General features: G+C 39.7%; 1 pseudogene; it reads left to right on the forward strand.

The window, feature by feature from the left end:
* The first annotated feature begins 6,956 nt into the window (after positions 1–6,956).
* On the forward strand, positions 6,957–8,842 carry LOC100406105 (DNA repair protein XRCC1 pseudogene; annotated as a pseudogene).
* The last annotated feature ends 10,128 nt before the right edge of the window (positions 8,843–18,970 follow it).

Below are 18,970 nucleotides of genomic sequence, written 5' to 3' on the forward strand. Positions count from 1 at the left end.
GCTTTGCAGAGGGAGAGTATATTGTATCTCAGAACACTTCCTAAACCACAGGAGAAAACACAGTTCTGTGTTTTGGCAGTTTTAAACTAAGAAAATTTTGTCCATCCAGTTCCTGACTCACACACTTAGCCGTGAAATGGATTTATAAAACATGTGATCAGAAACATTACATAGTGTTTTCTGGTCGTGGGAAACAGGGTCATCTTGTTGCCTAAATGGACCCATTCTTTGGGAGGAAGTTATCTCATATCACATGATTAAAAGTTGATTTCTCAGAACCACTGCTAAGGCTCTGGACGCTACAATCTAATTTATTTCACTTCTTCATTTTTTTTAAATGCCATCTTCTCCCCCGCTCTCCAAGAGCTCTTAAAAGTACACACTACCTTAGTTTCACGTTGGATTAGGACATTTTTGGCTCTTGACATCTCTTTAATGTGACATCTTACAATTTTGACTAGATTCAAACATTAAAACTCTACTAAAAAAATATGAGCTGATATTCTATTAGGTAAGACTCCTTACCCAACAGCTGGGAAGTCAAAACTTTGGATTTATGAAGCCTATAGGGAAAAGAAATGACAAAAACAATGCCCTTTACCCAGATCTTTATGATTCAAACAAGGTTCTCTGTGGACATTCAAAACTTAGGATCTGGATCAAAAGGAAACAAAGCAAGCAAACAACAACAACAAAGCCCAACTAAAATGAGCTTCAGCAATCTCTAGTGAAAAGTTATCTATATACACACACGAAATATCCTACAACATGTCAGAGTACGAGAGAAACAAAAATGCAGAAATGCAGAAAGAGAAAGGCAGGACCATATAGACTTTGCTTGTGTATTATCTCAAGAAACCCAGTAGGAAAATGGGGTCAGATGCCTCCTGGGTTACCCCGTGCTGTCAGATCCACAGATCATCAGAGAACATCACAAATACTGCCCTCCCAAAATAGAAGCTTTTCACTTATAGAAGCCATAGGTCGTGACCTCCTGGGTTTTGGCCTCCTTCTGTATCACCCATTTCTAAAATTACCCTCAGTCGTCTGCCTGCAGGCTCCATGCTGGAAAAGGACACAAAGGGGTTTTGACAATTCTTTAAAAGCAGAAAAACGAAAGAAGCGATGCCTTTGCCTGTTTTTTCTTTTTGCGCATTTGGATAGGGAACATCAGATTCCTTACACAGCAAGTCATAAATATGTTATTAATATATCTAAGTGTTAAAATGGTTTTGGGGGCTGAGATTGTTTCAAGCATTCCATACAACATTACTTTAAAAAGGCAAATATGTATCATTTCTCATCATACAAATTTAAAACACTAATAATAGAAACTACCAAGAGATGTTCAATAGTGCTTCTCTTCAGAAGTCATTAATTTGCAGTTCTGGTAAAAGATCCATCTAGCTCCATCGCTTCTATAACAGGATTTAATAAAGAAGGAAACAAAATCCAAGGGAAACCACAGAACCAGAAATCTTAAAAAGTGAAATCTACCTTGAGAAATTAATTAGTCCATCACTCGGCTGCTCCTGCTCCCTCTGCATTCACCCCATTCCACAACCCAAAGAATATGTTTAATTTTAAGCTTCATCATATGAGACACCACTAATTTCCAAAACAAGCAATTGTCTCTTTAAGAAAATTTGACTTTCAAATGACCTTCACATGTATATAGCCACTTCCTGCCCCTTTTGATTTTGCACCCACAGGTACTAGGGCTAGTCCTTTTCTTTGCTCTTCAGGAAGCCCTCTGTCTCCCCATTCCCTCATCACTAACTGTTCTTGTAAGACTTGGATCCCACACCCCACCTCCAGCCACAAATGTACCAGTACTCATAGGAGCATCTTTCTAGTAGGAGTCACTGGAATCCATAAATTTTATTCTTACTGGTCAAACCTCTGTCTCACCCCTTCCCCAAACCTGTGCCTAACTACCCATTCATACCTCAATCTGTCCAGAAAGACCCTAAAGGCAATGGGAAAAACACTGAAATTAAAAGTCGTGTATTTATAAGCATACAAATATATAAATACATAATATATACACATTGCAAATATACATATACATACAGGTATACCTTCATGACTGTGTGTGTATTACATGCACAGGGAATGTATAGATATGTGTGAGTAGGGAAGGAAAATAATTGACACACAGAGCCAGGTAGGGAGAGTGGCAGGCATGGTTGGTGGCTGTATTAGTTCATTCTCAAATTACTATAAAGAAATATCTGAGACTGGGTTATTTATAAAGAAAAGAGATTTAATTGGCTTATAGTTCCATAGGCTGTACAGAAAGCCTGATGCTGGCATCTGCTCAGCTTCTGGAGAGGCCTCAGGAAACTTTCAGTCATGGTGGGAGGCATGTCTTACATGGTGGGAGCAGAAGGAGGAGGGCTGGGGGGAAGCACTGCACACTGTTAAACAACCAGATCTCATGGGAACTCAGTATCACAAGAGTCAATGAGGATGGCGTTAAAACATTCATGAGAACGCAATCCCCATGACCCAGTCACCTCCCACCACGCCCCACCTTCAACATGGGATTACAAGTCTACATGAGATTTGGGTGGAGACACAGATCCAACTACATCAGTGGCCCACCTAGGTTTCTGTCACTGAACTGGTGTTCCCATCCCCTAGTTTAAGTGGTTGCTAACAGCTGAAAGTTGTATCCTCCTGGTAATTACCCTTGGCCATAGGAGATGCACTGTACAAAATACGCCTGGTCATCACCATCTTGAACAAAAGGCCTGCTCCCTTTCCTCAAGGTGGGACAACTGGTGTTATTCACATTCTAGGGTTTTGTATTGGACCAGATGAAGCCTAGACTTCAGTGAAAGCCACATTTTTCTGGCTACCGTCTTACTCTGCTGCTCTCACCCTCTTATAGTTTTAACTTGAGAACAAGCATTGCCTCAATAAATCACTTGCTCAAGAATTTCTGTCTCAGGCTTGGTGTTAAGGAATCCAATCTAAACCAGGCAACAACAGAGGAAATAATCAAATACAAAAGCAGAATAAAGCATTTAAGGGCTCAAGCATGCCAAGTCATCTGTTTTGTTGAGCGTTTGCTGAAGAACATTTCAACTAGAGAAGAATCACACAATGAAATATATTCCTGCCATTGTTCCCAAGAGGGAATTAGACCTCGGGTAGAATTGGACCTAGGGTAGGGAGCACAAGCAACAGATTGGGGACAGGGCTGGTGTCATGGCATGCTTGGTTTCACAAAACAGAAACCTACCTAGGCTGGCCCAAGTTCTTGGAAAGAGGGTAGGGGCAACGAAAATACAGATTTTATGGAATTCATGGAAAGGCTGAATAACCAGCCTCTAGAAGAATGTGGAAGAGAAGAGCACCAGGACCTCAGCAGGATTCATGACTCTGTCCTCTCATAGGCCACCAGATTCTTTTCTTTTCACCTGGAATAACACTTGACTCATGTGTTTGAAGTCTCAAGTAAAATTTCTCAGACACAATTCTGAAAAAATGGCCAAAGTGGCAGCAGCAGGTCTTGAGTCTGCCTGAGTCCCTACACAAAAACTAACATGGCAACTAGTGAACAAAACCAAACACCCATGGACAAAATTTACAATAAAACTAGGTGATAAGAATGAATGGCTAAAAAAAATTGTAGCATATGCATAAAATGGAATATTACTCAGTGATAAGAAGAAATGATGTACAAATACATGCTACAAAGTGGATAAAAATTGAAAACACTTTGTTACGTGAAAAATGCCAGACCTAAAATATATAACTTATGATTCCTTTTATATGAAGTGTGCAAAATAGGTAAGTCCATAGATACAGAAGGCCAATTGGTGACTACCAGAGGCTGGGATCAAAGGGAAAAAAGAAAGAACTGTTTAATGGGCACAGGGTTTTCTTTTGAAGTGATGAAATATCTTAGAACCAGATAGAGGTGGTAGTTGTACAATACTGTGAGTGGCTAGATGACACTGAGTTGTGATCAATTTTATGTTATGTGAATTTCACCTCAACTAAAAACCTAAATACCGATAGTCCTATAAACCCCAAAATATAAGTGGAAACGGCTAAATCACCAACAGCACCTGTGTGTTATTGGCATCTAAATGGATGAAAGCAAAATGAAGCAAGAGGACATCTGCCGAAGCTGAGAAGAGGAAAATCCCAGAAGAGCAGATAAATACTTCCTGGAGAGGAAAGAGGGTCTATTTGAAATCAGTAGCTGGATAGTCATGCCTCCTCCAACAATCAGTCCTAGCAAGGGATTGCCCAAGAAGTTGCAGGAGTAGCTGAGTGATAGACTAATTAATTTCTCAAGGTCGAGTTCACTTTTTAAGATTTCTGGTTCGGTGGTTTCTCTTGGATTTTTCTTTCCTTCTTTATTAAGACCTGTAATAGAATGATGGAACTAGATGGATCTTTTTTTTTTTTTTTTTTTTTTTTTAATTTTTTATTGGATTATAGGTTTTGGGGTACATGAGCAGAGCATGCAAGACAGTTGCGTAGGTACACACATGGCAGCGTGCTTTGCTTTTCTTCTCCCCTTCACCCACATTTGGCATTTCTCCCCAGGCTATCCCTCCCCACCTCCCCCTCCCACTGGCCCTCCCCTTTTCCCCCCAATAGACCCCAGTGTTTAGTACTCCCCTTTCTGTGTCCATGTGTTCTCATTTTTTATCACCCACCTATGAGTGAGAATATGCGGTGTTTCATTTTCTGTTCTTGTGTCAGTTTGCTGAGGATGATGTTTTCCAGATTCATCCATGTCCCTACAAACGACACGAACTCATCATTTCTGATTGCTGCATAATATTCCATGGTGTAAAACAGAACTGCAAGTTAACGACTTCTGAAGAAAAGCCCTACTGAACATCTTTTGATAGTTTCTATTATTAGTTCTGAAGAGCTAGCTAGGCAGTGTAGCCCCTGTGAAATCTCAGAAACTATCTACCACGCTCTCTTCAAAAACAAAGCGCCACATTGAAGAGAAACTGCTAGGAGAAGAATCATTACTAGACAAAACAGGAAAGGAGAAATAAGGAAAGGAGACGGTGCAGAAAACGTGCAGCGTGGGGCGGGTGGTGGGGACAGCCAGGCAACCCCAGAAATTAGCTGCCATTTTATGTAGCTTGAAAAAGTAAAGGAGAGGTAGTTTTGTGAAGCTGAAAGGTTCTCAGAACCCAGTTTCTCTCTAAAATGTCAGTAAAACTAAATTTACACAAAAATGAGTAACTAAAAGCAATAAGGTCAAACCCATTCAAAAGTGCAAAAAAGAACGGCGTGCAATGACATCCAGCGGGATGAGAAGTCATGTCCAAAAACAGATCAAAACAAAACAAGACAAGAATGGCTGGTATAAATCAACATTAAGAAAACTCAAAAGGTGCACGACTGAATTCAAGAAGGAGTTAAAAATAAAGGAGAAAATTGTATGAGAAATGAAGACTGAATTAGACAAACAGAAGAGTCAGTAAATACAACAAATAATGGTTTCAGAGAAATAAAAGCTAAAAAAAGAGAATTTTTAAAAATCAGATAAATGAAGTAAGAGATAAAAAGGGTTTGAAAGAATATGACAAATATTGAAGATAGGCAAAGAAAATTCAACTGATAAATAAGGAAAGTCCCTGAAGAAGAAACCCCAAATAAGAGAATGAAACAAATAAATATTTAAAACTATAATTCTAGAAAACTTTCCTGAAATTAAAAAAAAAATGTGTGTAATTCTTGGCAGCATGAGTATATTGAACCAGAACATCCAACACCAAAATATATTCTGGTAAAATTACTGGGCTTTTAAGAGAAAGAAAAATGTGAGGGACATCTAGGCAAATAAACACATAATTTAAAGAAAATTAAATTGGCTTCAGAGTTTTTCACAGTGACATTTATAGGAGAAGAAAATTGGCCCATATATTTAATGTTCTCAAAGAAAGAAAATGTTAGCTAAGGATTTTGCATCCTACAAAGCTTATTTTCCAAGTATAAAAAGTACAGAAAGTCATTACCAACAACTGAGGAAATATTGTTCCCATGAACCTCTCCCTGCACCCCCGCCCCCGCCGCAACAAGGACTCTGCTAAAATCAAGCTCGAGACAATGAAAATGACAAGAAAGACATCAACATAAGGACTGCTAGTGAGCATTAAATATGTGATAACTCACAGCACACATACTAAGTGAGCACTAAATAGGAGAAAATCTAATATGCACATGGCCCTATGATCAGATAATCACGATACAGTACAACCAGAAACATGTGGGAGTGTGAGGACCAAATTTACAAATAACAATGATGATAAATAGCAATAAACAATGAATAACAATAGAATTAACTGTTTTCAGCAATCGGAAGTGGTGAAAGTATTATTAGTGTTGTTATTCTGAGATCATTCCATGAGTAATGTGAAATAAAGGGTTTATGAGATTTTAATTCTATCATTCCCTGTGCCCTTGAGAAACAGGATTCTTAGTGAAAAAGACAAGAATGCAGATTTAATACAGGAGATGTTAAATAAAAGGCAATTCCTAAGTTTGAATCAGAAATTTTAGTATAAATTAATAAGACTGTTTCTATACATATGTATGCATGTGCATGTATATATTATTATATGTTGTATTTTTGAAAACCTATATATTGATTTCATACATTTATTTACCTGCATATTTTATATATGGATTATATATATACTATATATATTATAAATATGTGGATTATATATATAGTATTTTAAATACATGTACATATATATTTATTTCAAATACTTATATATGTATGTGTATACATGCAACATGTGTATATATGTTAAAAATAAATGCACATATTTATTTATTTTATATACCTATTTCTCTTCACATTTTTTTCTCTTCTTTGGCTCTCACCACTTAAAAGATCTGGAAACAGTCAGACCCCAGACGGTACCTCATCCCTCTGGCCAAGTGAAGCCCACGAAATTGACATGCCGGAGATCCGCTTCTGCCATGTAGTGTCCTACAGCAGCCAGGACTCAACCCACTGTGCAGAAAATCTTCTCAAGGCAGACACTTACTGAAAATGACGGGCAGCCAAGGTAGGTGAGAAGACCATCTCTGTGGTCCTACAGTTGGAGAAGGAGGAACAGATACACAGTGGGCACGTCGGGAATGATGGCTCAGCTTTCGTGGAGGTGCTAGTGGTCAGCTCGGCTGGAGGTGCTGAGGAGCAAGACTATGAGGTCCTTCTGGTCACCTCATCTTTCATGTCCCCTTCTGAGAGTCGCAGTGGTTCAAACCCCAACCGCGTTCGCATGTTTGGGCCTAAAAAGCTGGTCCGGGCAGCAGCCGAGAAGTGCTGGGACCGGGTCAAAATTCTTTGCAGCCAGCCCTACAGCAAGGACTCCCCCTTTGACCTGAGTTTTGTACGGTGTCATAGCCCTCCAGACAAAGATGAGGCAGAGGCCCCGTCCCAGAAGGTGATCGTGACCAAGCTCAGCCAGTTCCATGTGAAGGAGGAGGACTAGAGGGCCAACTCCCTGAGGCCGGGGGCTCTCTTCTTCAGCAGGGTCAAAAAGACATCCCCAGCCACAGCCAGGGACCTGGCAGGACCCAGCTACGCAGCTGCCACCCTCCAGGCCTCCAGTGCTGCCTCCTCAGCCTCTCCAGTCTCCACGGCTGTAGGCAGCACCTTCGAGCCCCAGGAGTCTCCCAAAGGGAAGAGGAAGTTGGATTTGAACCAAGAAGAAAAGAAGACCCCCAGCAAACCACCACCCCAGCTGTCGCCACCGGTTTCCAAGAGACCTAAATTGCCAGCTCCCACCGGTACCCCAGCCACAGCCCCAGTCCCTGTCCCAGCACAGGGGGTGGTGACAGGCCAGCCCCGAGGAGAAGGAACCCAGCCCAGACGATCACGAGCTGGCCCAGAGGAGCTGGGGAAGATGCTTCAGGGTGTGGTAGTGGTGCCGAGTGGCTTCCAGAACCCCTTCTGCTCTGAACTGCGAGATAAGGCCCTAGAGCTGGGGGCCAAGTATCGGCCAGACTGGACCCCAGACAGCACGCACCTCATCTGTGCCTTTGTGAACACCCCCAAGTACAGCCAGGTCCCAGGCCTCGGAGGCCGCATCGTGCATACGGAGTGGGTGCTGGACTGTCACCGCATTCGTCGGCGGCTGCCCTCCCGGAGGTACCTCATGGCAGGGCCAGACTGGAGCAGTGAGGACAATGAGGCCTCTCACAGTGGTGGCAGTGGTGATGAAGCCCCCAAGCTTCCTCGAAAGTATCCCCAGATCAAAACCAAGCTCACTCAGGCAGCTGGACCCAGCTCACCCCAGAAGCCCCCAACCCCAGAAGAGACCAAAGCAGCCTCACCAGTGCCCCAGGAAGATACAGACATTGAGGGGGAACAGTCAGAAGGACAGGACAATGGGGAAGAAAATTCTGGGGACACAGAAGATGAGCTGAGATGAGTGGCTGAACATAAGGAACACAGGAGGAGAACGGGGAAGACCCATATGCAGGCTCCACAGATGAGAACACGGACGATGAGGAACACCAGAAGACTCCGGAACTGCCAGTCCCCAAGCTCCCAGATTTCTTCCAGGGCAAGCACTTCTTCCTTTACGGGTAGTTCCCTGGGGACAAGCAGCAAAAACTCATCCGATAGGTCACAGTCTTCAATGGGGAGCTTGAGGACTATATGAGTGACCGGGTTCAGTTTGTAATCACCACACAGGAATGAGATCCCAGCTCTGAGGTGGCCTTGATGGACCACCCCTCCCTGGCATTCGTTCATCCCGGATGGATCTATAGCTGCAACGAGAAGCAGAAGTTAATTCCTCACCAGCTCTGTGGGGTGGTGCCGCAGGCCTGAAGTATGTGCAGCACACACACATGTACACACATGTACGCACACACACCTGAAGTATGTGCTGCACACACATGTACACACATGTATGCACACACCTGAAGTATGTGCAGCACACACATGTACACACATGTACGCACACACCTGAAGTATGTGCTACACACATGTACACACATGTACACACACCTGAAGTATGTGCAGCACACACATGTACGCACACACCTGAAGTATGTGCTGCACACACACATGTACGCACACACACCTGAAGTATGTGCCACACACATGTACACACATGTAAGCACACACCTGAAGTATGTGCTGCGCACACACATGTACACACATGTACGCACACGCCTGAAGTATGTGCAGCACACATGTACACACATGTACACGCACACACCTGAAGTATGTGCTGCACACACATGTACACACATGTACGCACACACCTGAAGTATGTGCAGCACACACATACTGGGGGGGAGGGAAGGAGAGAGAGAGAGAGAGAAAGAGAGAGAGAGAGAGAGAGAGAGAGAGAGAGAAAGATGCACTTAATAAAGATGACTTGGCTTGGGAAAAAAAAAGATCTGGAAACAATGACCCAACCCGAAAATCAATGAGGGTCCTTAAAACCCAGATTATGGTCTTGAAATACTATTTTACATTATAAGAAACCAGGATTTCTTGGAGAAGTGGCTTATTCCTGGTCCAGGGCAAGAAATGTATAAAATAAACAAAGGACCTCTTGATTTATATCAATAAATAAAGCAAGCTCCCTCACAGAGAGCAGGGAAACTATAAAAGACTATTAGGGTCACAGCAACAACAACAACAAAAATCGGGAGCCCATCCAAAAAGCATCTTACTTGCGAAGACAGGCCAGCTTGAACGCCAATAAAAATAAAAATTGCAATAAACTAAAATCTATAAAATATGTCTAAATCGTGAGATTATAATGTTTAAAATTCATACAATAATTGCTCATCAGAGGAGAACAGGAGTTCAATTCATTGTCTTAAAAAACTGAGTAAATGAAAGGAAAGAATCACATATTTGTCTTATGTTTTCTACATGAACAGCACCAGGTAAATGAAGACAAACATTTCTTTATAAAATTATCCCTGTTAAAAACAAAATGATAGAATTCAAATAGCATCACTTTTTAACCCCAAATGAATTATTACAACTAAGCATTGAGTATCAATATCTCTGACCAATATCAAAAAAGCAAAATAAACATTATAGGCCACTTTATACATGAAATACCACCACCTATGGTCTTTTCAAGGGAATGGAACTGGAGTCTCATCCATTCCCTGTATCCAGCTGCTAATTTGCAGAGAAGACAGAGGGCAGAGAAGCATGCAGGCATGCATCAGGAGTTTGCAGTCAGTAAAATCCAGATAAAGGGAAACTCTACAGGTCAAATTGACTAGGATCTTCAAAAGGGAAGTTGTAAAGAAAGGAAATGATTGGAAGGGTTTCCTAAAAACAGATTCTGAGACAGATTTGTGTGCAGAAGGTTTACTGGGGAATGACATGGAACAACATTTGTAACAAAGTAAGAGAAGCAGGATTGGGCAGAAGGAGGCTGATCTACCATGTAGGTGTAACAAAGACACAGCACTGGAGGGGTGGCTCTTCACAGTTATTCGAATTGATGGAAGAGAGACAAGCCAAGTCAGGCTTTGCCTACACCAGTCAGCCGGTACAAGCTATGCCCAGGAAACTGGCCTGGAGGCCCCCAGGGTTTTGCCATCATTCCTCAGCATGACCACTTACTTCATCAAACCAGCAAGGACAGTTTCTAGGGCAACTCTGCCAATAAGGCAGGGTCTTATATAATATAACATAATCATGGATGATGTTCTCCCACCTTTGCCATATTCTATTACTTAGAAGCAAGTCATAGGTCCTGCCTGCACTCAAAGGGAGAACATTATACAAAGGCATGAATATGAGGAAACAGGGCCCATGGAGACCATCCTAAGACTCTCCCCACGGTCCCCCTGACAGATGGTATTGAGCACCTTAGTACTGAGTGGGGAACTGGAGGGTTCACCACAATATCACCTATAAAGAGCCACCTGTAGATTACAAGAGACTCCTAGGTCTAAGAGACTTCTGTGATCTTTTTTTAAAGTGGTCATGACTAAACCATAGTGCCTAAGGCTGCACAGTTTAGTGATAAGAAAAAAGCTTGAGGAAGTGATCAGTATAAAAGTTGGGATAGTTACTGGGATGGGGTACACTAAGGGGCTTCAAGGTTGGGAAAAGTTCTACTTCTTGATCCAAGAGAACGGTGATAAAGCTGATTGCTTTATAATGATTCATGAAGTAATGCCTTTGTTTTGTGTTCTTTTTGATACTTGTATTTTATTTTAAAGCAAAAAAAAAATCCAGAATAGGAATATAATTGGCCAGCTGAGACAATTGTTTAGCCTCTTTTTTTTTTATTTTTAATTTTTGTGGGTATATAGTAGGTATACATATTTATGGGATACATGAGATACTTTGATACAAGCATGAAATGCATAATAACCTCAAGCATTTATTTTGTGTTATACAAACATTCCAATCATACTCTTTTAGTTATTTTTAAATGTGCAATTAAAGTGTTATGGACAATAATCACCCTGTTGTCCTATCAAATACTGGGTCTTGTTCCTTCTAACTACTTTTTGTACCCATTAATCATCCCCATTTTCCCTCCACCTCCCCCACTACCCTTCCCAGGCTCTGGTAACCAAACTTCTACTCTCTATCTCCATGAGTTCAGTTATTTTAATTTTTAGCTCCCACAAATAAGTGAGAACATGCAACATTTATCTTTCTGTGCCTACCTCATTCCACTGAACATAATGACTGCCATTGCTAACCCTGTTGTTGCAAATGACAGGATCTAATTCTCTTTATGGCTGAATAGTACTCCATTGTGTATATACACCACCTTTTCTTTACTCATTCATCTGTTGATAGACACAGGTTGCTTCTAAATCTTGACTATTGTGAATAGTGCTGCAACAGACATGGGAGTGCAGATATCCCATCCAGCCTCTTAAATCAACTGGTTACTAGAGATAGTAACAACAACCTTTGTTAAAAACATGGCCTCTCTTTTCAGCAGGTGAGCAGTTTCAATAAAGGATGAGGGAGCAAGATAGAATGAGAATTTTTAAAAGTGCTAGAGCTTCCAACTTAGAAACTTTGTTCATTTAGGGTAATCTAGGTCAAAAAGCATGAATTTTTGGGGCTGGGGCCAAGTTGGGGACCCAGGAGGCAGGGAGTGACAAGGGAGAGGAGATGCACAGTTACCTCATGTTGGTGTCTGCTGGGGAGGGGTCTGGGAAGAAGCGGGACAGGTACCTGGCAGGTACTTTTCTATCTTTTATTTCCAGATTTTTTTTGTTTAATCTAAACTTGCAGATTTGTATTATACATGGACAGCCAGTAAAGGAAAAATATAATGGCAGGGGAAAAAAGAGGCTGTATTTCTTTTTACCCAAGAAGCAACATGGGTACAGAATAAAGCTGAGTCAAAAAACTTTTTGGCACCATGGAAATAATAGCAGATAACATCAATGAGAATGTTTTTGGCAACAAAACCAAATTCAAACTGGCTTAAGCAAAAAGGAAGTTTAATCTCTTACATGATAGAAAGTCCAAAGCTGAATAAAACTTCAGGGTCGGTTAATTTGGCAGACCAACAGGGTCAAGAGAAACCAAGTTCTTTCTTTTCTCTTCTGCCCACATCAGATGCCTGATAAAGTTGGGTGGAAATGGCTGAATTAGCACTGAATACCATATCATGAGACAATGGCAAGAGGAAGAAGATAAAGAGTCTCTGTCTCTTCTTTTGCCTTTTTTTTTTGGAGGGGGGTGGGGGTAGGGGGCAGGAGAGGCAAAACTTTTTCCAGAAACAGTTTGTAGAGTCCTCCCAAAGTCACATGCTTATTTTTAAATAAATTGCCATTTAGGGAAATATGATTCCTCTTAGTGAATTACACCCACCCCTAGAGCAGGAGGGAGGGGGATTTAACCCCTATTAAGTCACACAGCTGCACAGAGTTGACTAAAGAGCTGAGTAATATCAAAGTTCTATTAGGATGGGAGAAGAAGGGAATGGACACTAAGGAATCCATTGAGAATTTAACTAATAATGCAGCCAGCACCATACACCACATAGATTATAGTCCATTAGGGGACTTTGCTCCTCAAAAGCTTCAATTATTGACTAGAGAATTTTGTGATTATCTTACATATAGAAATTAGAAATCTAAGGAAAAAAAGAAGATAGGAAAGTGTATTAGTCCATTTTCATGCTGTTGATAAAGACACACCCAAGAATGGGCAATTTACAAAAGAAAGAGGTTTAATTGAACTTATCATTCCATGTAGTGGGGAAACCTCACAATCATGGCAGAAGGCCAGAAGGAGCAAGTCACCTCTTACATGGATGGCAGCAAGCAAAGAGAGAGCTGGTGCAAAAAAACTCCCCCCCTTTTTTTTTAAAACCATCAGAGCTCATGAGACTTATTAACTATCACGAGAACAGTGCAGAAAAGATCTGCTCCCATAATTCAGTCATCTCCAGCAGGTTCCTTCCACAACACGTGGGAGTAGTGGGAGTTACAATTCAAAATGAGATTTGGGTGGAGACACAGCCAATCCATATCAGAAAATACAATGCAGCAAATGTACTAATATTCTCCTTGCTTGTTTATTCTCAATAGACTCCTAATATGGTAGAATGTCAAGCATAGCAGACATTTAAAAAATTAAAGTTTGCTAGTTCCCTGTAAGATCCCTGCTCACATAGACTTCCTTCATGCACAATTGGGTCAGTTGATCCCTAATCCCTCTCACTTCCATCTCCTTCCATAAATGTCTTCCTGTCTCAGCCCCTAAGAGGTATGAACCCTAGGAAGTCAGGAAGAATTACAAAACCATAATGCAAGAGTCCAAGTTACATTAAAATTAAACAAAACCGAATCTTTAATTGTGAATAGAACTGATCCACAGAAGAATGGCTAAGCAGAACTGCACTTGATTGTTCTCAGGCTGTACATAATCTTCACAGTTATCTGAGCAGCCCTAGGTCAAAGCACTATCATTTCTCTCCTGGACCATTTCAGTAGCTTCCTAAGTGACCTCTCTAACTTCACTCTTGCCTCCCTAAGTAATATGGCTTGGCTGTGTCCCCACCCAAATCTCATCTTGAATTGTAGTTCCCATAATCCTGATGTGTCATGGGAGGGACCTGGTGGGAGGTAACTGAATCATAGAAACAGTTACCCTCATGCTGTTCTCATGATAGTGAGTAAGTTCTCAAGATATATGATGGTTTTATAAGAGGTTTTTCCCCACTTCATTCATTCTTCTCCTTCCTGCCATCATGCGAAGAGGGATGTGCTTGCTTCCCCTTCTGCCATGATTGTGAGTTTCCTGAGGCTTCCCCAGCCATGCTGAACTGAGTCAATTACACCTCTTTTCTTTATAAATTACCTAGTATGTCTTTATTACAGTGTGAGAATGGACTAATACACTAAGTGTCTATTCTTCACACAGCAGCCAGAACAATTTTTTGTTCTGCAAACAATTATTTTGTTTTATTTTATTTTATAAAATAAATCAAAATACTCTAATTCCTTCTCTTCATGCTTAGAGTAAAAGCCAATATTTGGACTGTTCAACAAAACTTTGCATTATCTGGATCTGTCCAGTTCTCCCAGACTCATGTCCTGTGGTTTTCTCCTCCCTCTCTCCTCCCCAGCTGCCCTTATTATCCAACAGGCCAAACTCTTCCCCTTTGCATTCGTTGCCTTCATGCTTTCTGGTCCCTTTACCTAGAATCTTCTTTTCCCAGATCATTGCATAGCTAACTTCTTATCATTTGGGTCTGCTAAAATATCACCCAGATACATGGAATCTAACCACTCTACCTAAAACAGCACTCCCAACCCTAACCCCTTGTCCTACTTTACTCTTCTTATCATGACAACTTGACCTGTCATTTATTCCTCCTCTGTCTCCTTCACTAGAATTTAAGCTCCATGAGGGTAAGTTTGGTGTATTTTTAGCACACCTCTAGATCTCCAGCTCCTAGAAGAGTGTCACAAGATAAATGATTAATGAATGTATAGGACAGTAGTGGAAGTCGGCCATAAAATAATAACTTATTTATTTATTAATAATGTTTCCAGTACAATGTTTGTTAATATTGATAGTGTTGTTATCTTATTGCTTCTCAGGAGTGCCACAAAAATTTTTGATATTTAAAACAAGCACAAAGGGTCACTAAATTGGTTTACAATCTCAAAAAAAAATTGAGATTAGTTTGTTTTGCCTACAAAATACCATAGTTATGGCTGTCATTAAAAAATACCATCAGTGGCTTATAAACAACAAACATTTATTTCTCAAAGTTCAGGAGTCTGAGAAGTCCAAATTCAAGGCATTGGTAGATTCTGTGTCTGGTGAGGGCTCACTTCCTGGTTCTTAGACAGCCATCATCTTGTGTCATTGAGAGGGATCTCTCTGAGGTATCTTTTCCCATTCATGAGAGCTCTGCTCTTATGGCCTAAGCATTTCTCAAAGGCCCCACCTCCTAATATCATACTTTAAGGATTTAGATTTTAGGGTATGAATTTAGAGGGGACATAAGCATTTAGTTCATTGCAATCATTGACCAAAAAAGTTGGGTAATCTGGAATCTTGTAAATAAATTCACATTAAATATACTACTCATTTGCATTTGCTTAATAGATACTTAAAATGTACTATTTTTACATTCATGAAAATAGCCAATGGAATTACATGATCCCTAATAACCACTAATGAAAATCAGAGAAATGCTTGTGTTGTAAGATTTACAAATGTTTCCAAATCATAGAAAGAAAAAATGTTAGCCTTCAACTCATAGCATTCCTGTCAAAGGATATAAAACAGCACTGTAATTATGTTCTGCAGATGTTGTGCTAATAATTTTTCCATTGCATATAAATTCAATCTAGAGGGAGAGAGGGAAAATAGGGAATTGATATATTTTTCCACATTCAATGGGATTAATGCACAAGGAAGTTTGAAACATGTTCTGCTATACTGCAGATACCCTCAGACTTAATGCCCAAAGAAAGTAAAAACTGTTGGCCTTCATAGCCTGGTAAGTGGCAAATTCCTGTGAATTATTCACATTATTAATTCAAACTGTTTTTCTTCTTTTCCTGCCTATAACTTAAAAGAATACAATTCCCTTAAAAAAATCCATTACTGATGCTGCAGGATAAATTAGTGGCATGTTAATACTAACTCAGTCTTCTCCGACTTAAAAAATAAAGGAAGGGAAGTTATTATAAGTCATGCTGGTCCTTGAGAGGTCTCTTGCAAATAAATCAGTTTTCTAGAAAGTTCATCTTTTTTCTTTTGCTTCAGAAATCACCTATATTTAGAGAATAATTTTGCCTTTTCAAGCAGTACATAGCTGAATAAGGTATCTTCACATCCCTGAGATAAGTGCTTTCTATAAGTATTTAGCACAGTATCCTCATTTAAGTATTCAAAGAATACTTTTGTCTTCAAAGTAATACTTCTCCGCCATGGACAGGTCACATTCTTGTTTCAGTACTTACTCTCATTTAATTCCCACTAAAGATCTTTCTCTGAAATGGCTTTCTTGGAGCAAAAGTAACCCAAAAGACAGTTAATGCCAGGAAAGAGTAAAACAACATGACAAAGAAAAAGAAGAAATAGGCATTGTCATATGGTTTGGATTTGGGATTTTTTCTCTTCTCTAGCATTTTTTACTTCTCTTTCCAGTTTTCTTTCCAGCAGTTTTCAAACACTCAGAGATGAATCTAGTTTTCTTGATTTGTGCCGTAGCATTTCTCAAGAATAAAAAAAGAAAGGGTGACTTTATCTTGAGATTCTTCTTTGTAAGGCCGAATCTTTCCTACTTATGGAATTCTAACTACTTGATAATGAACAAGGGTTGGCCCTAAAATCCTCAGTACCCCAAGACGGAAAACTTACTTCTAAAATTGAAACTAACATACAGCTAAAGACTGAATACACATTTAAATGTTCATTGCAACTTTAAATAAATCAAGTGCTAATACTGGGGAGAGATGCATGCTTCGCTTCACATGTTTTTCCAGGAAAAATTAAAAAGCTTAAAAGGACAGATTGGTATATAATATTTTCACACAAATCTGAATCATAACTCTTGGTTTCATATATTTGCTCTTAGAAAAATACAAGGTAGAAAAAGTATATTTTAGAATCTTCAGGATAGACTCAAAATTTAACATTTTCATTTTAATGCCCAAACAAGACCGTGTTCTAACTTTGCCCCCAAGAAAAGAAAACTTTTCCATAAATTTCTCAGAAAATAAAATCTTTATCCCAGGCAAACAGACAACATGATTTTATTTTTTATTTTTATTATTTCGTTTGTCCTAAATCAGGTCCCCTTGCTTGATATCAGGCACCTGGGCTCCTGTGGCTTCTAACTTCCTATTGGGTCATACCAGCAAAGTCATTCTAAAGTAAATTGTTGTTTTACAAAGTAGTGAAACCCTATCTCAGCTACAAACATGCTCAAACACACACGAACTCTCCATCTCTGAGCAAACGACAATCCCAGCTGTTTCTGCCTGTGATCCCAGTCCCAGTGGCCAAGCACGCCTCCCTTGAAGTGGAGAGCTCCTCTGCCGACCTGCATTTTGCTAACTTTGCACTGTTTCTCTAAGCCTGACCCCTGAACTGATTGTCTGATGACTAATTCACATGCTAAGAACAAGGTATATCAGTATCACTGACCTGCCTGCATTTGTCATTAAGGGTTTGTAGTAAAAAGAAAGATGAAAGAGAAAGGTGTAATACTAGACCATCAGCCAAACATATTATGAGTGTGTTTTGAAAATGTGACTTCTAAGAGAAATGGGCAACTCATTTTAAATGTCTTTCAAGTTATGTAGAAGGCATATATATATATGCCTTGTGCATGAACAACATGACTGCTATATGAGTTTCAAAATCATATAAAAAGAATATAAAGATTAATTCTTAAACAGTGCTTGTATCTGAAACTAACCTGTCCTTCCACCTCTATGACCATCACCAAAGTTGCCTAACAGAAATTATAGAAAACCTGGTATATAGATGCTTCTGACTGAAAAAACTAAGTAGCTTGTTAACTCAATTGCCACATTTTCTGAGTTGCTAAGATAACATTTTATCTTACATGTATATGATATACAGAAGACAAAAAATCTTTTTTAATCTCTCATTACAAGAAGTAATTTCACTGTGTCATTTTGTCAACAAAATTTGTGTTCTATTAATACTATGAAAGATAGTCTGTTCAAACATCTTGGCAAATGCTGCAATCAAATTGTTTAAAGAAATAACGGGGCCTCTAAATGTGGATAATGGGTCTTTGAACAGACTCTAAAGACCCATTTCCATAGACTGGACCAATTCTTTCAAAGCGATACATAATAAGAAGTCAAATAAAAGGGGTGGGGCAAAATGAGAAGATTAAAAAGAGCAAAAGATTAAAAGAGGGAAAGAATATAAGGAAAATTCAAACGGAGAAAAGATCAAAAAGGGGATTAACCACGTTACTTGTTATTTTTCAGAAATTAAAAAAGTATGGTGGATAAGGAATTTGTTTCCTTTCGGCCCAAGAAAAATGCCAATTATGGTAGCTAAACTGCCTGGATCACATATCGGCATGCTTTGGAAATGTGAGAAATGGATGGAAAATATAAACACAGAGCAATAGCATACAGTTATGTTATGAATTAAGCCAGAAAAATATCAAGATTTAGTCTCTGAATAAGCTGCCAAGGTTAATTTTCCCTGATAAACTTGAGCAAGATCAGAATAGAAGCGATAGCACTATAGTCTCGTGTTTTCTACAGCACCCCCACCACTTTCTAGAATCAAATTCTTCATTTTCTTAGAGAAAAAAAAAGGCTAAGAGAACATAGTCAACAATAATAAATTCGTGACATTCCCTTTCAGTTCTTAATTTTTATTTGATCAGTGCCCTGGGTGCTGAGTTTAGATCTCTGATATAGCAAAATCAGAGCCAAGCCTGCCATGTAGAATCATTTAATAATGTTCTTTCTTTTT

Source organism: Callithrix jacchus, chromosome 6 (assembly GCF_049354715.1).
Source record: "Callithrix jacchus isolate 240 chromosome 6, calJac240_pri, whole genome shotgun sequence".
Lineage (NCBI taxonomy): Eukaryota > Metazoa > Chordata > Mammalia > Primates > Cebidae > Callithrix > Callithrix jacchus.